This window comes from Ursus arctos, unplaced genomic scaffold, assembly GCF_023065955.2.
Source record: "Ursus arctos isolate Adak ecotype North America unplaced genomic scaffold, UrsArc2.0 scaffold_28, whole genome shotgun sequence".
Lineage (NCBI taxonomy): Eukaryota > Metazoa > Chordata > Mammalia > Carnivora > Ursidae > Ursus > Ursus arctos.
In genome coordinates this window covers 27,248,776-27,265,160 of record NW_026622963.1, presented here as the reverse complement: position 1 = coordinate 27,265,160, position 16,385 = coordinate 27,248,776, and the positions used below count along the sequence as shown (strand labels likewise).

The following is a 16,385-nucleotide window of genomic DNA, read 5'->3' as shown; positions in this document are numbered from 1 at the left end:
ATCCAGATTGATTCTTTCCCTCTGTTGGGTAACTTACTTACCGTCTTTCAAATGTTCTCTCCCATGTGATGATCCAAAGAGTTTAATACCGTTTTAAAATTACTTCTTTCTTTCCCCACTGATTTGTGATGCAAATCACACATAGATTGGAAGAACTGAAATCGTTAAAATGTTCATGCATGCCCAAATCAATCCCTGTTAAATTTTCAGTGGCATCTTTCTCAGAAATAGAATGAACAATCTTAAAATTTGTAAGGATCCATAAAAGACTAAGAAAACCAAAGTGATCTTGAGAAAGAAGAACGAAGCTAGAGCCATCATGCTCCCTGATTTCAAACTGTATGACTAACGTAATATAATAAAAAATATTATTATAAAAAAATAAAAATAAATAAAAATAAAAAATAAAAAACTACTACAAAGCTATAATATTACAAAGTTTTAGTAATTAGGGGCGCCTGGGTGGCACAGCGGTTAAGCGTCTGCCTTCGGCTCAGGGCGTGATCCTGGCGTTATGGGATCGAGCCCCACATCAGGCTCCTCCACTGGGAGCCTTCTTTTCCTCTCCCACTCCCCCTGCTTGTGTTCCCTCTCTCGCTGGCTGTCTCTATCTCTGTCAAATAAATAAATAAAATCTTTAAAAAAAAGTTATAGTAATTAAATAAACTGCGTAGTAATTAAAACAGCATAAAAACACATAGATATTGACAACACAGATCAATGGAACAGAATAGAGACCTAGAAATAACCCCATGCATATATGGTCAATTACTTTATGACAAGAAGCCAAGAATATACAATGGGGGAAAGAACATCTCTTCAATAATCGATGTTGGGAAAACTGGACAGTCACATGCAAAAGACTGAAACTGGATCACTATCTGACATAGTACACAAAAAATAACTCAAAATGCATTAAAGACCTAAACCCATAAAATTCCTAGGAGAAAAAACATAGGCAGCAGACATTGGTCTTGGCAATAACATTTTGAATCTGACATGAACACAAAAGCAACAAAAGCAAAAATAAGCAAGTGGGACCACATGGAACTAAGAAGTTTCTGCACAGCAAAGGAAACCATCAACAAAATGAAAAGACAACCTACTGAGAGGGAGAAAATATTTGCAGATCATATATATATGTGATAAGGGGCTAATTTCCAAAATATATAAAGAACTCATACAATTTAAATGCAAAGAAAAAAATCCCACAAAAAATTCAATTAAAAATGGGCAGAAGATCTAAATAGACATTTTTCCAAAGAAAAAACACGGCTATGTTTGATGCAACATTATTTAGAATAGCCAAGATATAAAAACAACCTGAGTGCCTATTGATGGCTGGGTGGATAAAGAAACTTTGGTATATATACACAGTGGAATATTGTTTAATCATTAAAGAAAATGAAATCTTGCCATTTGCAACAACATGGATGGACCTTGAGGGTATTATGCTAAGTGAACTAAGTCAGATAGAGAAAGACATGATCTCTCTTATATGTGGAGTCTATACATACATACATACATACATACATTCAAGCCACGCTCATAAATAGAGGGAACAGACTGGTGGTTACCAGAGGTGGAATGGGGGGGCGGTGGGAGAAATAGATGAAATGTTTTTGGAGTGTGTGTGCATGCGTGCGTGTGTGTGTGTCTTTTTTTAGCTTAAATACATTGAGTAATAATAAAAAATATATGCTATACTTTAAAAAACATCTATTAACAGACTCCCTGAGAGTGCAAGTGGTACTATACAATGCTGTTTCAAAATACTTATCCTATTGATTTTCATTTCTTCCCTTACTTCCTTCCCTCTCCCACACTATGGCCAGGGTTGTGTTTCTAAAGCATTGTCCTGATCATACCATTTCTTCCTCAAAACCATCATTGACTTCATTTCTTTCAGCTAAGTCCTGACGCCTAGCTTTCCATTCAAGCCCTTTGATGCTCCCATCCTAAACTCATCTCGATCTCAGCCCTGTGCTCTGGTTTGCTGCCATCTGTATCCACCTGGTAGTCCCCTGGAGTCATGACTCTGCTTTTGGGTTCCTCCATCATTCCTTCTTCAGGAAGCCTCCCGAATGCTGGCATCCCTCCTTCTGGGTGCAAGAACATTGCCTTTATTTTCCTTGTGCATGACAAGCTCACCCAAGGAGCTTATTAAAACCTAGATTCTGATTCACAAGGTCTGGCCTGGGCTGGAGATTCTGCATGTTTCCCAGGCTCTTTGGTGATGCTGCCGTTGCTGGTCTGTGGACCCCACTTAGCAGGATATTAGTACAGCCCTTGCTACCACCTGCATACCTGGTTAATTGCGTGGCACTCCCACTCGCATCCCAGCGGACTCTCCTGGGGGATTAAGGGCTGTGTCTTGCTCATCCCTGCCATCCATGCCTCGCACCAGGGCCCAGCCAAGGAACTAAATAGAATTAAATTAGATTTGAGGCAAACTGGAGAATAGTTGGGACAATTTGGCTCTGATGTCTCCTTTCTGCTGCTGTCAGTGCCCTGCAGGCTCTGGAGAGGGGAGCCCAAGGTCCTCCGCTGGCTAAGGAGCGGCCCATGGCCATTGGTCTTCAAGAATCACAGCTTCTAGGATGCCTGGGTGGCTCAGTAGGTGAAGTGTCTGCCTTTGGCTCGGGTCATGATCCCAGGGTCCTGGGATTGAGCCTGGTATTGGGCTCTCTGCTCATCAGGGAGTCTGCTTCTCCTTCTCCCTGCTGCTTCGCCTTGCTCATGCTCTCTTTCTCTCTCAAATAAAGAAATAAAATCTTTAAAAAAAAACCACATCTTTTTTGCAGTATTTCTGTGCACCCAATCAAACTCTCCTTTAGAGAAAAGTAATTGTTTAAGCAAATGACGTCTCCCGGAAGGTCCAGGCCATAGCAGCTAGGAGGGAGAGGGAGAATACACTTTGCATAATGTTTGTGGAATCACAAAAAAGCGTATTTTGTCCGCAAAAGTGTCTCCCTTTGAAGCATAGGGAATGAAATGGTAAAACTCTCTTTGGGAGGTGGGCTGGTGTGTTCTGCTGCTCTCCTTTGGAAGTCACTGGAGAGAAGGACTGTTCAAAGTTAAATAAATAAAAAAAAAATAAAAATAGTATTCTTATTGGTCCCAGGAGACTATTCTTTCAAGGGACAGAAGTCACCCGGTGCCTCTCTTATGCTTCCTTAGGGGAAGAATTAGGCAAGTGAAGGGGTGACACAGAGCTTCAAAAGCAGAGAAGGTAAAGAGCAGGTGGGTAGAAATGGACCATGACCCCCTGAGAACTGAAAGCCCCAGAGATTTGACCAATAGAGCCGCGCAGGTATTGGTAGAGTGACCACATTGTGTTGGTTTCCTGGGACTTTCCTGGTTTCAGCCCTGAAACTGATTTGCCCGCACGCAGGCAAATCGTGAAGTTTGGTCACCCTACAAAAGAAGGGTCACCATAAGGGAAGTTTTGAGGCAGTTCATTTGGCTCTTTGTTGTCTAGATTTGGTCCATATATACAATGGAACATTACTCAGCCATCAGAAAGAACGACTACACAACATTTGCAGCAACATGGACGGGACTGGAGGAGATTATGCTAAGTGAAATACGTCAAGCAGAGAAAGACAATTATCATATGGCTTCACTCATTTATGGAACATAAAAAGTAGGAAGATCGGTAGGAGAAGAAAGGAAAGAAGGAAGGGGGGGCTAAACAAGGGGGAATGAACCATGAGAGACTATGGACTCTGGGAAACAAACTGAGGACTTCAGAGGGGAGGGGGGTGGGGGATTGGGATAGGCTGGTGACGGGTATTAAGAAGGGCACGTATTGCATGGTGCACTGGGTGTTATACTGAAGTAATGAATCATGGAACACTACATCAAAAACTAAGGATGTACTGTATGGTGACTAACATAACATAATAAAAAAATATTATAAAATAAAAAAAAATAGATTCTTCAATTCTCTTCTTCCGTCCTGGTGATCTTCACCTGCGTTCCAGTCTTCTCAAAAAGAGTTTACCTTCAGTGCCTTTCTCCTTAATCCATCCCAATGCTGGAAACGGTAGAGGGGTCTGCCTTCAGGGAACATTTTTATCTGCGAGCAAGCCCCTGGGGATTCTTTCAGGCTGGATGCATTTGTACATGCTTGTGTTCACATTTTTATTAATAACCACAATGTCATGCGTTTACATACAACTTGATTTTGCAGAAGGTTACCCTCTATGATCACATTTGCTGATAATAACGACCCCCGCCATAAGAAGATTCTGTTCGGAAAGATATTGGCAATTCTCAACTGTACTTGAAAAACACTAGGCTCCAACAAGTGCACAGGTGGCTTAAAGTGACCAATAGTCAGGAGGATAACTAGGGCCTCAAACTAAGGAATGTTCCAAACGCTGGGCGTGTTCTGTCCCTGCCTCATTTAAAATATTTTGTCTTGGGACACCTGGATGGCTCAGTTGGTTAAGTGTCTGCTCAGTCGTGATTCCAGGGTCCTGGGATGGAGCCCCACGTCCTGTCCCAGCTCCCTGCTCAGCAGGGGGTCTGCTTCTCCCTCTCCCTTTGCCCCTCCCCCAGACTCGTGATTGCTCTCCTGCTCTGGTCTCTCTCAAATAAATGAAAATAAATAAATAAACAAACAAATAAATAAATAAATAAATTGTTTTGTCTTTATCTGCATAATGGTGGTGTTTCCATTCTTCTGTTATCTGTATGTGAATGTCAGGATCTAAGTTAACTAAAAAAGTCCCTGTTTTATCTATGGTGGAGATATAATGACTGTGTTTCATTATTTTTTATTACCATCTTCCAAGACGTCCAAGCCCTCAAGCCAATTGGGAGAATTTCCTGTGTCTGATAACTTGAGATTTAGGCAAGAGACCGCTGTCTGCTCTTATAGCCAGAGGCAGGTGGAGAGAGGAACAAGGTCTGACCGAAGACCCACCATCTATGTCAGTGCTGAGCCTGGGAAAATGGAGTCAGATACAGGGGTTCACGCTGGCCTTCCAGTGGGGCTGGGAGAGCCATGTCTAAAGAGAAGGCCCGACTCCCTGTCCTTGTTACACCTGTGCAGGGAATGGCGATCATATAACAGAGACAAGAAGTTTGAGGCGTCTTCATCTGCGAGATGAAAGACCTGTACAGAGACAGCCTGGTCCTTATGGGGATTTTTTTCTGGACAATATTTGATAGCAGGTGAATTGTAGATAGATGTGCGCGTTTTGTTTGCTTGGTCAAACAGGTTTTAGCCTCCAGCCGGCTAACAAGTAATCCAGGAGAAAATGGAAATGATTCATCTCACTTTTTTCCCTACATACATTGTTATTGGCTTGCAGTTTTTTTTCATTTTCATAGCTGCTTTATTTAACTGTAAAAAGGATCTATAAACGAGGAATTGAAAATGGAGGATTTGACAGTTGGCCTTGGAATTCTTTTTATTATTTTAAATGAGAACTGTTACATGTATTAGCCAATAGAATATTTTTAAAGCATGCATTATTGAGGCCCCCAGCAGGACATAGTACATTCAAATTAGGATAACCTGAGTAATGTTCGATGAAAGATCTCTTTAGATTGTGTGAGTAGGATATAAAAAAGCCACAAAGGATAAAGCAGGACTCTGGGCTAGTAACACAGTGGGGGCATCATGACCACCCCTATCGTAAAGGGGTAAGGGGAGGAAAGTGTTACCGGAACCCATGAGCAGAGATTAGGTGGAGCTGGTGACCTGGGAGGGGCTACCTACCGCCTTGGGTCAAAGGGCATGGCTAGCATGAGTAACCTTGCTGGAAGGAAGCCAAAGGAATACACTGGCACAACTACTCTCCTTCTGTTCTCCGGGTATTGCTTCCCACTGCAAAACCCAACCTGAAATCAGTGGGTACAAGGCCAGTGAGATCTCTCTAGGTGGGTCTCCTGGGGCAGAGATGAGGCTGGAGAAGCATGGAGAGGGGATTAATATGGGCAGAGAGAAGCTACTCGCACACAGTTTCCATAATTATTCCAACCTTGGACTCTCATGATCCTGTGGAAAGGCTATACAGTTATTAACTCCATTTATAGACGAGGAGACTGAGGCCAGAGACCCATGTTAGTTAGGTCACCCACCAAGCCCACATCATTTCTCTACAAACCCATGCTCTTTCTTATGATTCAGAACAGCAGTGGGCTGGTTCATTATGCTGCCATGTCCAATGCAGCCTTGTCCCAAAGGGGACCAATACGGAAACTCAACTAACTCCCGATGTTTAAAAAAAATCTCTAAATCATCTTCCTATTTTCTTTGGTGCCAGGGTTTGAATCACCATCATTTCTGCTTCAAGTGAGTCTCAGTATCAATCTGACTTCTTGTGAGCATCCCCGAGGTTGTTCAGACCTTGGCATCGTATCTTACAACTCTTCTGGGGTTGGTTGAAAACACTGTGAGGTGTGGGGCTTGTTATATTTTATGGTTCAATACGCCCATTAAAAAAAAAATTCTCCTGTCCTCAGACCTTTCTGAGTTGCCCATGCTCCAAGTTCTGTAAATTGCAAGGAAACTATTCCATTACCTGTATTTCCCAAGGCAAAAGGTTTTTCCTGCCTGGACAGAACATTCCATAAATTACCCAGATTGGGATGCTTCCATGGGCACAAAGAAGTCTGCGAGTATTTATACAGAGGTGAGAAAGCATGCTTTTCCTTCTTCGTCAGGTACACGTGATTTGCATATCCCGTTATCGGCTTATTAACCAGAATGCCTTGTAACCATGGCGGACTGTGAAATATGCACACACGGTCAGTTAAACAACAAGCTCTCAGGGGTTCATCCTGCGATTACTTCCCCGGTAATGAAGAGGCAAATGGCGAGGACGTGACAATGGGATATTCAGCAATGGAATGCAATCAGAATTTGATCTAATGCAACATGACTTGCTCACAGCACAGGTAGAATATCAAATGGTCCGTGTGAAATCCAATCCTTGGTATAATCTTCCTATTAAACCCATTGTTCTGCTAGTTGTCTGGATACCATATAGAACAGTATGCAAATTAGGTTTAATTAACAGGTGCTTCCTTTTATCTTCATTCAGTTTAATTGCGACTTCTATTTTTTTAGCTTTATTTACTCTGCGAATGTGAATGTTCCGGTAAATTTAGCAATATGATGGGAAGGAAAACAAATAAAACTATTCACTGATATCTAAGTTACATCTTTAGTACCATCGAAGATAGATCTATGCAAGCTATTTCTTTGAAAGCAGGTATCATCATTAGAAAAAAAAAACACATCTAAACTGCAGGAGGATCTTTGGAGTTTGCCATGTGTTAATTTTATACTTAAGACACCCCTCCTGGAAATGTAATCTTTGGACATAATCTTAGTTATAAAAACAGATGTGCAAAGATATCTTTGCAAGGAGGAGAACTAACAGTTAATGGTTTTCCTGGGCCAGGTGTTCTTCTAGATTCTCAACATATAGTATCCGATTGGATTTTCACAGCAACCCTTGAGGTAGCAATTACGATGAGTCAGTTTCTGATTTTTCTGAGCCCTTCTCAGCCAGTCAGAATGCTCACAGGAATGCTTCGCAGTCCCTGAGAAAGGTTTTTTTTTAACAAGGGTCCTCTCTGTTTTGAGCTGCTGGTGCATAGGTGATCCCGAGGTTCTTGAAATTTCTGCTATTTGAAACATTACCATTATTTGAAATATTTATATCGAAGCATCAGGATCTCCAGCTCTGGGCTTTGGTTGGTCTGCCAGAGCAGTACACACTGCTTAGAAAACGTTGCTTTTGTTCCTTCCTGGCCCCTGGGTTATGATCACCAGGTCTATCCTCAACGAAGGTGGCCTGGGTCTCCCTCCAGTCTTGCTGCCCCTCCCATTCGCTGTGATGGGAAGATAGGAAGAGGATCTGCTCCAGACCTTCAGGCCATCTCATTCATTTCACAGTCCTGTCCCAAAAAGAACCCATCATAAATGTTGTGTTAATTCTGGGATCCGATCTCTCTATCTGGAGTTGTCCTGATTATCCATTTGGAAAATGGGTAAGCTGTCTCTTTTATTAAATGCAGATACCCTAAGCAAGCACAACACAGCTACAGGAATTTAGCCAATGTATTTATTGTTCTGGAGAAGACATCTAATGCCAATAAAAATTAAAACCAATTTCTGTCTCTGCTTAGAAAGAAACCATTGGAAAGGAGCTTTTTTTTAAGAGAAAGGCAAGGTTCTCAGCTCTCCTGACCATTGTAGTTTGGCTGCATTGCCTGGTCCTGGTTTAAATTTGAAGGTCAAATAGTTAACTTATGATAAATGATACTATATTGAGGTTTGAGCCAAGGCAGAGAGTGTGGGAAAGCTTATAAGAAAACCATTAAGGCTCCAATTTTGCTGACCTGTGGAGGACTCTGGACTGAAACAGTATAGATTCTTGCACTAAGTTTTTGTGAAGAGGCCAGAGAAGGTATTAGTAGCTGAGTTGAGGTCAGAGGAAAACAGAGCATCAGAACATGACAATAACCCCATTTAAGTGTGTGTTTACAAACCTGTCCTCTGAAATTTCAGATTCGCTTCTTTTCTTCTTACCTTCTCCGATTAGATAGAAGAACTATTATAAAGTGCACGCTGGGCATTTGGAAAGGCTTTCTAATATTGCTTTTTCTGAGTGATAATCTCTTTTATGTTTGGTGGAGCTTTGCAGCCATGCTGATTCTGATAGGGTCCAAAATAGGCTTCAAATTCATCCAGTTCTCAGTTTTAATACAACGACCATGGTTCTTTGTTATTATTTGTTTTGCTTTAAAAATCTGCAGGTTCGTGAATAAGCACTGTCTGTGATAGAGATAACCATGAGAAATTTAAGATAAGTTACATTGTAAACTTGAATAATTTCACTTGATCTCTTCTGACCTCATATTCTTGCCTTTATAATGAAGGTATAATACTGCCCCCTCCTTTTCTTAACTATTCGAATTAAGTCAATGCTTGCTATGTGCCAGGAATGACCAAAATGCTCTACGTTTATACATACATTGTCTCATTCAATTTCAAAATCACCCTAGGAGCCCATTATCATTATTATTTCTTGTTCTTTAGAGGAGAACACTAGCGCTCAAAGAGCTCAGATTACCTACAAAGGTTAGATCATGAATTCAGTGTCCTTAAAAACTGTACTACACTGTGTCTGTAACTTCCAGCCTTAACATTCTTTCGCTGCACTTTTCAAAATAAAGATTCTCATTGGTTTAGCTATGCCAAAATATCAACTGGAATCAAATCATCCTTTATGGGTGGATATTTGATTTCTTCTACACGTTAACATGGTTGTACCTTGAAATATTTGCCTGTAGAGTAAGTCCATCTGTCGCAGACAGAGTGAGGGGAGGTGTCCCAAGCTGTCTGGCATTCTTCCTCAAGGAAGATGCTCAATGGTCACAGCGGGAGTCACTTTCTATCTTCATCACGCAGGCACAATTGAGCAGAGGTAGGACATCAAAAGAACATTAGCAGACGTGTACAACATATTTTGAATTTTATTTTATTTTTTATTTTTTTAAATCTTTTTTATTTTTAATTTTTTATTATGTTAGTCACCATACAGTACATCCTTAGTTTTTGATGTCTTGTTCCATGATTCATTGTTTGCTTATGACACCCAGTGCTCCATGCAATACGTGCCCTCCTTAATATCCATCACCAACATATTTTGAATTTAAAACATCAATGGGGGTTGCTGATTGTTATGCAGTACAACAACAGAAGCAACCTTTCTACTGTTGAGGAGATTACTGATTTGATTTTTTTTTTTTTTAATGTTCAGTTAGCCAACATATTGGGTTTTGATGATTCATTAGTTGCATATAACACCCAATGTTCATCACAACACATGCCTTCCTTAATACCCATCACTGGGTTGACCCATCCCCCCACCCCCTCTCTTCTGTAACCCTCAGTTTGTTTCCTGGAGTCCAGAGTGTCTCATGGTTTGTTTCCCTGTCTGATTTCTTCCCATTCAGTTTTTCCTCCCTTCCCCTGTGGTCCTCCTTGCTATTCCTTATGTTCCACGTATGAGTGAAACCATATGATAATCGTCTTTCTCTGCTTGACTTATTTCACTTAGCATAATCCCCTCCAGTTCCATCCATGTCCATGCAAATGGTGGGTATTCATCCGCTTCTTTATCCAGTCATCTGTTGAAGGGCATCTCGGCTCCTTCCACAGTTTGGCTATTGTAGACATTGCTGCTATGAACATTGGGGTACATATGGCCCTTCTCTTCACTATGTTTGTAACTTTGGGGTAAATACCCAGTAGTGCAATTGCTGGATCATAGAGTAGCTTAATTTTTAACTTCTTAAGGAACCTCCACACTGTTTTCCAGAGTGGCTATACCAGCTTGTATTCCCACCAACAGTGTAAGAGGAATCTCCTTTCTCCACATGCTCTCCAACATTTGTTGTTTCCTGTCTTGTTAATTTTTGTCATTCTAACTGGCGTAAGGTGGTATCTCACTGTGATTTTGATTTGTATTTCTCTGATGGCTACTGATGTTGAACATTTTTTCATGTGTCTGTTAGCTATTTGCATGTCTTCTGATTTGATGTTTATTTAGATTTTTATTCAAAAAATTTTCACATTTTTCATGCCTCTTCACTAAGGTGTCCAACAGTTCCATGATGGGTGGAGAAAGTGGGGGCATGGATCGTTTCAGCCCCATTTCACACAGCACATCATGACAAGACCACTTTATATGAAAGGCAGGTGGTGACTAGCTTGGGAATAGATATTATAGCTTTGGTTTCATCCATCTCTCTATCTGTCCATCCATTAATTCAGTCCTTTAATAACTATGTATTGAGTATCTACTATATGCCAGGCAAAGGGCAAGCTTTAGCAAAATCAAGTTAATAACCAAAGTCTTGGTCTTTGGGAACTCCCAGTCTTGTGAATTGGACAGATAAGTGGGGGAAAAAAAAGGTGACTACAAAATGTAAATAGGGTTATGAAAGAAGACAGTATCAAATGTGCAAAAACTTATTCCAATCCCTAGGAGGGCCCAGGCATACTATCTAGTGCAGAGCCTTAAAAGTTGGGTAGGTATTCTCGGTATTCTCCAAGTGACGAAGCAGAGGAAGAGTGTCCCAGACATAAGCAAGACCAGGAGGATTCAGGTCATACCAATGAATTTAGTTGAATAGGGCCACAGCTTAGAGTGGAGAATAGGGAGAAATGACATAGGTAGCGTAGTAAGACTCAAGTCAAGAAGGGTTTTGCATGTTGTGCTGAAATACCTTGAACCTTTCTTAAAACAAGTGGAGGCTATTAAGGCAAAAGCTGTCATGCTATGATTTTTTTTAAGACAGCACTGGTGGATAGTGTAGAGCATGAAATGCTTCCTTACCCAACTGAACTACTGTACTCAGTATATGGATCCCCTCTTCCTCTGCCGCAAGAACTTTTGAGGGGCTTCTAGAAATGACTGCCCTTTAATTATGAGACCAGCCATACCAAATTTTGCAAAAAGGCAGAACATGGGCAATTGGCCAACAGTTTGGAGGCAATATGGCACTTACTCACCTGTTTGCATAACTTGCAAATGAACTATAAAAGGTATAGGGCCGTAATAGATGTAATCATGAGAAATAATGTATTGGCTGCTTTTGGCCAATAAAACATCAATGGAAACCTAAAATTGTTCTACTTTGCTTATCTTCACCCCATCCTTAGCCATGTAGCAGCTTTAAAAAAAAAAATGTTAGCACAATATAGCAGGGCCCAGAAGCTAAGCTGTTTACCGCCAACTCATCTGTGTGATATTTCCTCATGCAAGTTTTGAGCTGAGGGTCTGATTGGGGTGAGGTGGGGAGGGGAGGGTGGAGGGCTGGCACCTGGCAAGTTGCTTTAGTTCAGAACATAGTATTAAAATGGAAACACATCTGCAAATACTTCATTAGTTGTGTGACCACAGCTCTTTGTACAGTTATGGGTCCTAATTCTATGTTTGTCTACATTACTGGATTCAGTTGAGACTGCATTATCTTAGAGAGCAGGAACTAGACCTATATGGAACTTGACTTTAGCTTAATAATGAAGAGATGCAAAAGGCAATGTTTAAATAAATGCTACTCGGTGTTGACATTTCCAAAGATAGTAAGGACTCATGATCGAAAAATTTAAATAATAAGTAAATAATTTAAATCTTGTGCTACTAAAAATGTCTTAGAGTTTTGGAGTGTCTTATTATTTTAAAATATTCTCAGATTCATTGCTTCATGTAATTCTCTGAGACCTCTGCTGTAGCACGGTGGTAGTATGAGCTCCATTTTTAATGTCAAATGTGGGATAAGGGCTTTGAGAAACTCCCCTGGCTCATCCTCTTCTTCAAGTGTTTCGTGCATTTTATTTCTTCCACCACAACAAACCCAGACTTGCACAATTGTTCTGAGAACATTAACTCCACAGCCACAAAAAAAACTGCACTTGCAAATCCATCTTTTGCTCTGACTTGTGGATTACTCTGCTCATGCATAAAATGTCATTTTGAATTTTTATGGATTCCAGGAGAAATCTGGCCAGTTGGAATCCCTTCATCAATTCCCTTCAACTTGGCTGAGTGGTGCAGGCAATATTCTCCAACTGGTCTGCTGCATATGTGCTAATATTTCCCATCATGTGCTCCCCTGGTCCCAAGTTCCCCATTGCCATTTTTAAAAAATCCTATTTTTGATTATAGTTGATTTATCCCAAGGGGTATAATGGTCATAATGTAAAATGGGACATACACACACACACACACACACACACACACACACACACACACACACACACATAGGGGGGCGGGGAAGCCAATGAGAACTAGTTTCTCAGTTTCAGCCTATGGTTGGGGAGATGCAAAAGAAAACTGTTTCAATCTGGAATCAATTATCTGGTATGATAGATGACAAGCAAGGAACTAAACAGATGGAAAGAGGGGTGAGTAAAGAGGACAACCCACCTGATCCTAATTACGTACACCTACACTTGGAAATCCTTTTGCCAGACATCTTGAATAGCTCAAGACTAGGTGGAGGGGAGTTCCCAAAGACTCAGTGTAAAAATGAAAACTTCAATGATGAACAAAGGGGTCACGTGGAAAGAAATGGGGGAAATCATTGCTTGACAAAGATACCTGGAATGGAACATTTAAAGTCTTGCATTTTATAATCATATGTATTCTACAGATCTTGGCACCCTCTAAGGTCTTAATACATTCTAGATATTATTTTAGAAATGGAAGGTTGGAATGTTTTAAAACATAGTTTCCATTATTTAAAAAGGAAATTCAGAGGGGCCCCTTGGTGGCTCAGTCGGTTGAGCCTCTGACTCTTAGTTTTGGCTCAGGTCACGATCTCAGGGTCCTAAGATGGATCCCCACATCAGGCTCCACACTCAGTGGGGAGTCTGCTGGAGATCCTCTCTCCCTCTGCTCCTCCCCCTGTTCTCTCTCTCTCTCAAATAAATACAAAATCTTTAAAAAATTAATAAAAAATAAAAAGGAAATTCAGAGGGTATGGTGTATTTAAGAATTATTAGAGCATTTAGCAAGATTCTACGTATCCACCAGGGTCTTTGGTGGAGACCAGAGTTGATCCATGGCCAGAGATTGACAGCCTCTGAGGCAGAAAAACAAGAGGAGGAAGGTAAAGTCAGGGGGAGAAGGTGGTGTTTGTCGAGTCGCTTCTGTGTACTAGGAGCCTTTGCTTATAATTTCTCATACGATTTTTGTGATTCTTTGAGGTATGCTTTATTATTCTCCATTCATAGCTGAGGAAACTGAGTCTCATAGAGGTTAAGCAACTTACCCACATCACACAGTAAGTGCTGTAACAAAGATCTAACATCACTCTCACTAGAGCAAAGTATTTTAATAAAGACAAGAGACAAGAAATGTGGAGTCTGAGAGTTTCCCCAAACCTGGGTCCTGAGCCCCCGCCTCTCTCCCCTCTCCCTCCTCCTATTATATGTCATTTGCACCCCTGCTCCAGCACACCCTTGGTCTAACTGGCTGTGCTGGATTTTTATTGTTAATATAATCACTCTGGAACCCACATTTCCTGGAATCTCCTTTGCTGTTTTGTTCCAAGTTTAAGTTGGTCCAAAGAGGAACTTACATTGTATTGCAAGGTAGAAGGAAAACAGCTGCTCATATTCTCTGAATGTCTTCACCTGGTTAAATACAGCTATCAGAATGATGCTGAGGGGACCAGACCGGTCTGCAGGTCCTGCTTCTCCTTGCTTCCCACAACTCTGCTTCCAGCTCACCTTCCTGCCTGCTGATGCTGCTGACTAGTGGCCATCCCAGGCTTCCCATCAGACCCTTAGTGTTGGATCAGCAGAGGTCACGGCTCCCCAGACCTTTACCAGAAGCTTCCCCTTTGCTGGCCCCCAAACACCTGTTCCTGTTCCAACTTGTCCACCCACACCAGCACTGCCTGACTGTCCAGCTCCCCTACCACATCTCCATTTCCCTCAGCAACTCCACAACTGTGAGGGTCAAAGTCTTGTAACCAATCCCCATCCTACAGTACACAGAGTGGCTCTGCTTCCCTGACTGAACCTCCTGACTGATACTCTTAGAGTGACCTAGGCATTTATTTGTCTTTTCCATTCTTCGTGGGGGAAGGAACTCTGTCCTTCTACATAGTGTCCTGCATAGTTCCTAGGATGTAGACGTTCAATACATGTGTGTTAAATTTTCAAATTTTTTATTTAAGTATACTTGACATACAATATCTTATTAGTTTCAGGTGTACATCATTGTGATTCAATATTTGCATACATTATGAAATGATCCTCAAGATAAATCTAGTTACCATCTGTCACCATACAAGGTTATTACAATCTTATTGACTATATTCCCTCTGCTCTACATTACATTTGCATGACTTATTTTATAACTTGAAGTTTGTACCTCCTAATCCCTTTCCCCTAATTTACCTGCCCAACCCCCAATCCTTTCCCACTTTGGTACCAACAGTTTGTTTTGTTTTTTACATTCCACGTATAAGTGAAACACTATGGTACTTGTCTTTCACTAGGTCCTTCATTGTTGTTGCAAACAGCAAGATCTTATTCTTTTTCACGGCTGAGCAATATTCCACTGTGTATGTACACCACATCTTCTTTATCCATTCATCTGTGCATGGACACTTGGGTTGCTCCCATATCTTGGCTATTGTAAAGAATGTGGCGATGAACATAGGGGTGAATATATCTTTTTGATTCGGTGTTTCTGTTTCTTTTTCAGATAAATACTCAGAAGTGGGGAAAAAGTCCTCTTTGAAGAGCGGTGAAAGCTCGGCCATTGAACTTATGATATTCAGAAAGTCCTTCTGCAAAACTGGAGGGTTTTATTCTCTAACCATGGCTTAATCACACCTGTGGGGGTATTGTTTATAACACCATAAATTCTATATCCTGGGATTTCTCATGTCTTTGGAGTCTTGCAAGAAATTCTGAGAGTTACTGTATTCCCTGGAACCTCTGGGGTAAGTGCATGGTAATGTGGAATGATGATGGCATGTTGGGTTAGAAGATGCTGAATGGGGTCTCAGGACTGTAACTTGCTGGCAGCCTGACCTCAGGCAGAGGTGTCTTTAAATTTCAGTTGAGTATTATAAACACCTAGTTTGTACTTTTGATGTGAGGCTCAAAGAGGAAACATGAAAATTTTTATGTTAAAAATCTTACATACACTAGTTACTAATTTACCTATATAGATATTGGGTAAATATGTAAAGGACTTTGGGGTTAGTGAGTTTTATAACTAGTTAATTACTACTATATATTTTTATATAACCAAAATACAGTTATTAATAATTCCTAATTTGATACTTACTTGTCTGTAGGTTTTCACCAAGTGGGCTATGCCATCACACACATTCAAATTCCCTGCTCTCTGTCTCCACTGAGTTGACTTGACACGTACTCACGTAATTATAGAGCTTTTGCCCGGAATCACCATGAAGCTAATCAGAATACACTTTCTCCCTTTTGGAAATTGGAACAGCTTCTCCCCATTTAAAGTAAGTATAGATATGTTAGGGCTCAGATCTGCCATGTTACTATTTGTATTCTTTTTGTTCCTTTGGTTTTCTGTTCCTCTGTATTTTTTACACTTGATCTTAGCCAAAAGGCCGAGAAGCGATTCCTCTGTATTTTTTAAAAAGATTTATTTATTTGAGAGAGAGAAAAGGAGAGCATGCAAGTGGGGAGAGGGGCGGAGGGGGGAGAGAGAGAGAATCTCAAGCAGACTCCATGCTGAGTGTGTAGCCAGAAATAGGACTCAATCCCACCACCTATGAGATCATGACCAGAGCTGAAATCAAGAGTCAGATGCTTTGGGGCGCCTGGGTAGCGCAGTCGTTAAGCGTCT

At 41.0% G+C, this 16,385-nt stretch overlaps 1 long non-coding RNA gene across 1 annotated transcript in view; it reads left to right on the top strand.

Moving 5' to 3' along the window:
• LOC130541975 (uncharacterized) overlaps positions 1 to 15,979 on the top strand; it is a 43,633-nt gene extending 27,654 nt beyond the window's left edge. Inside the window, exons 2-3 of the long non-coding RNA XR_008956142.1 lie at positions 15,258 to 15,498; positions 15,859 to 15,979. This is a non-coding gene — a long non-coding RNA (uncharacterized LOC130541975). The remainder of the gene's footprint in view (positions 1 to 15,257; positions 15,499 to 15,858) is intronic.
• Positions 15,980 to 16,385: the final 406 nt, after the last annotated feature.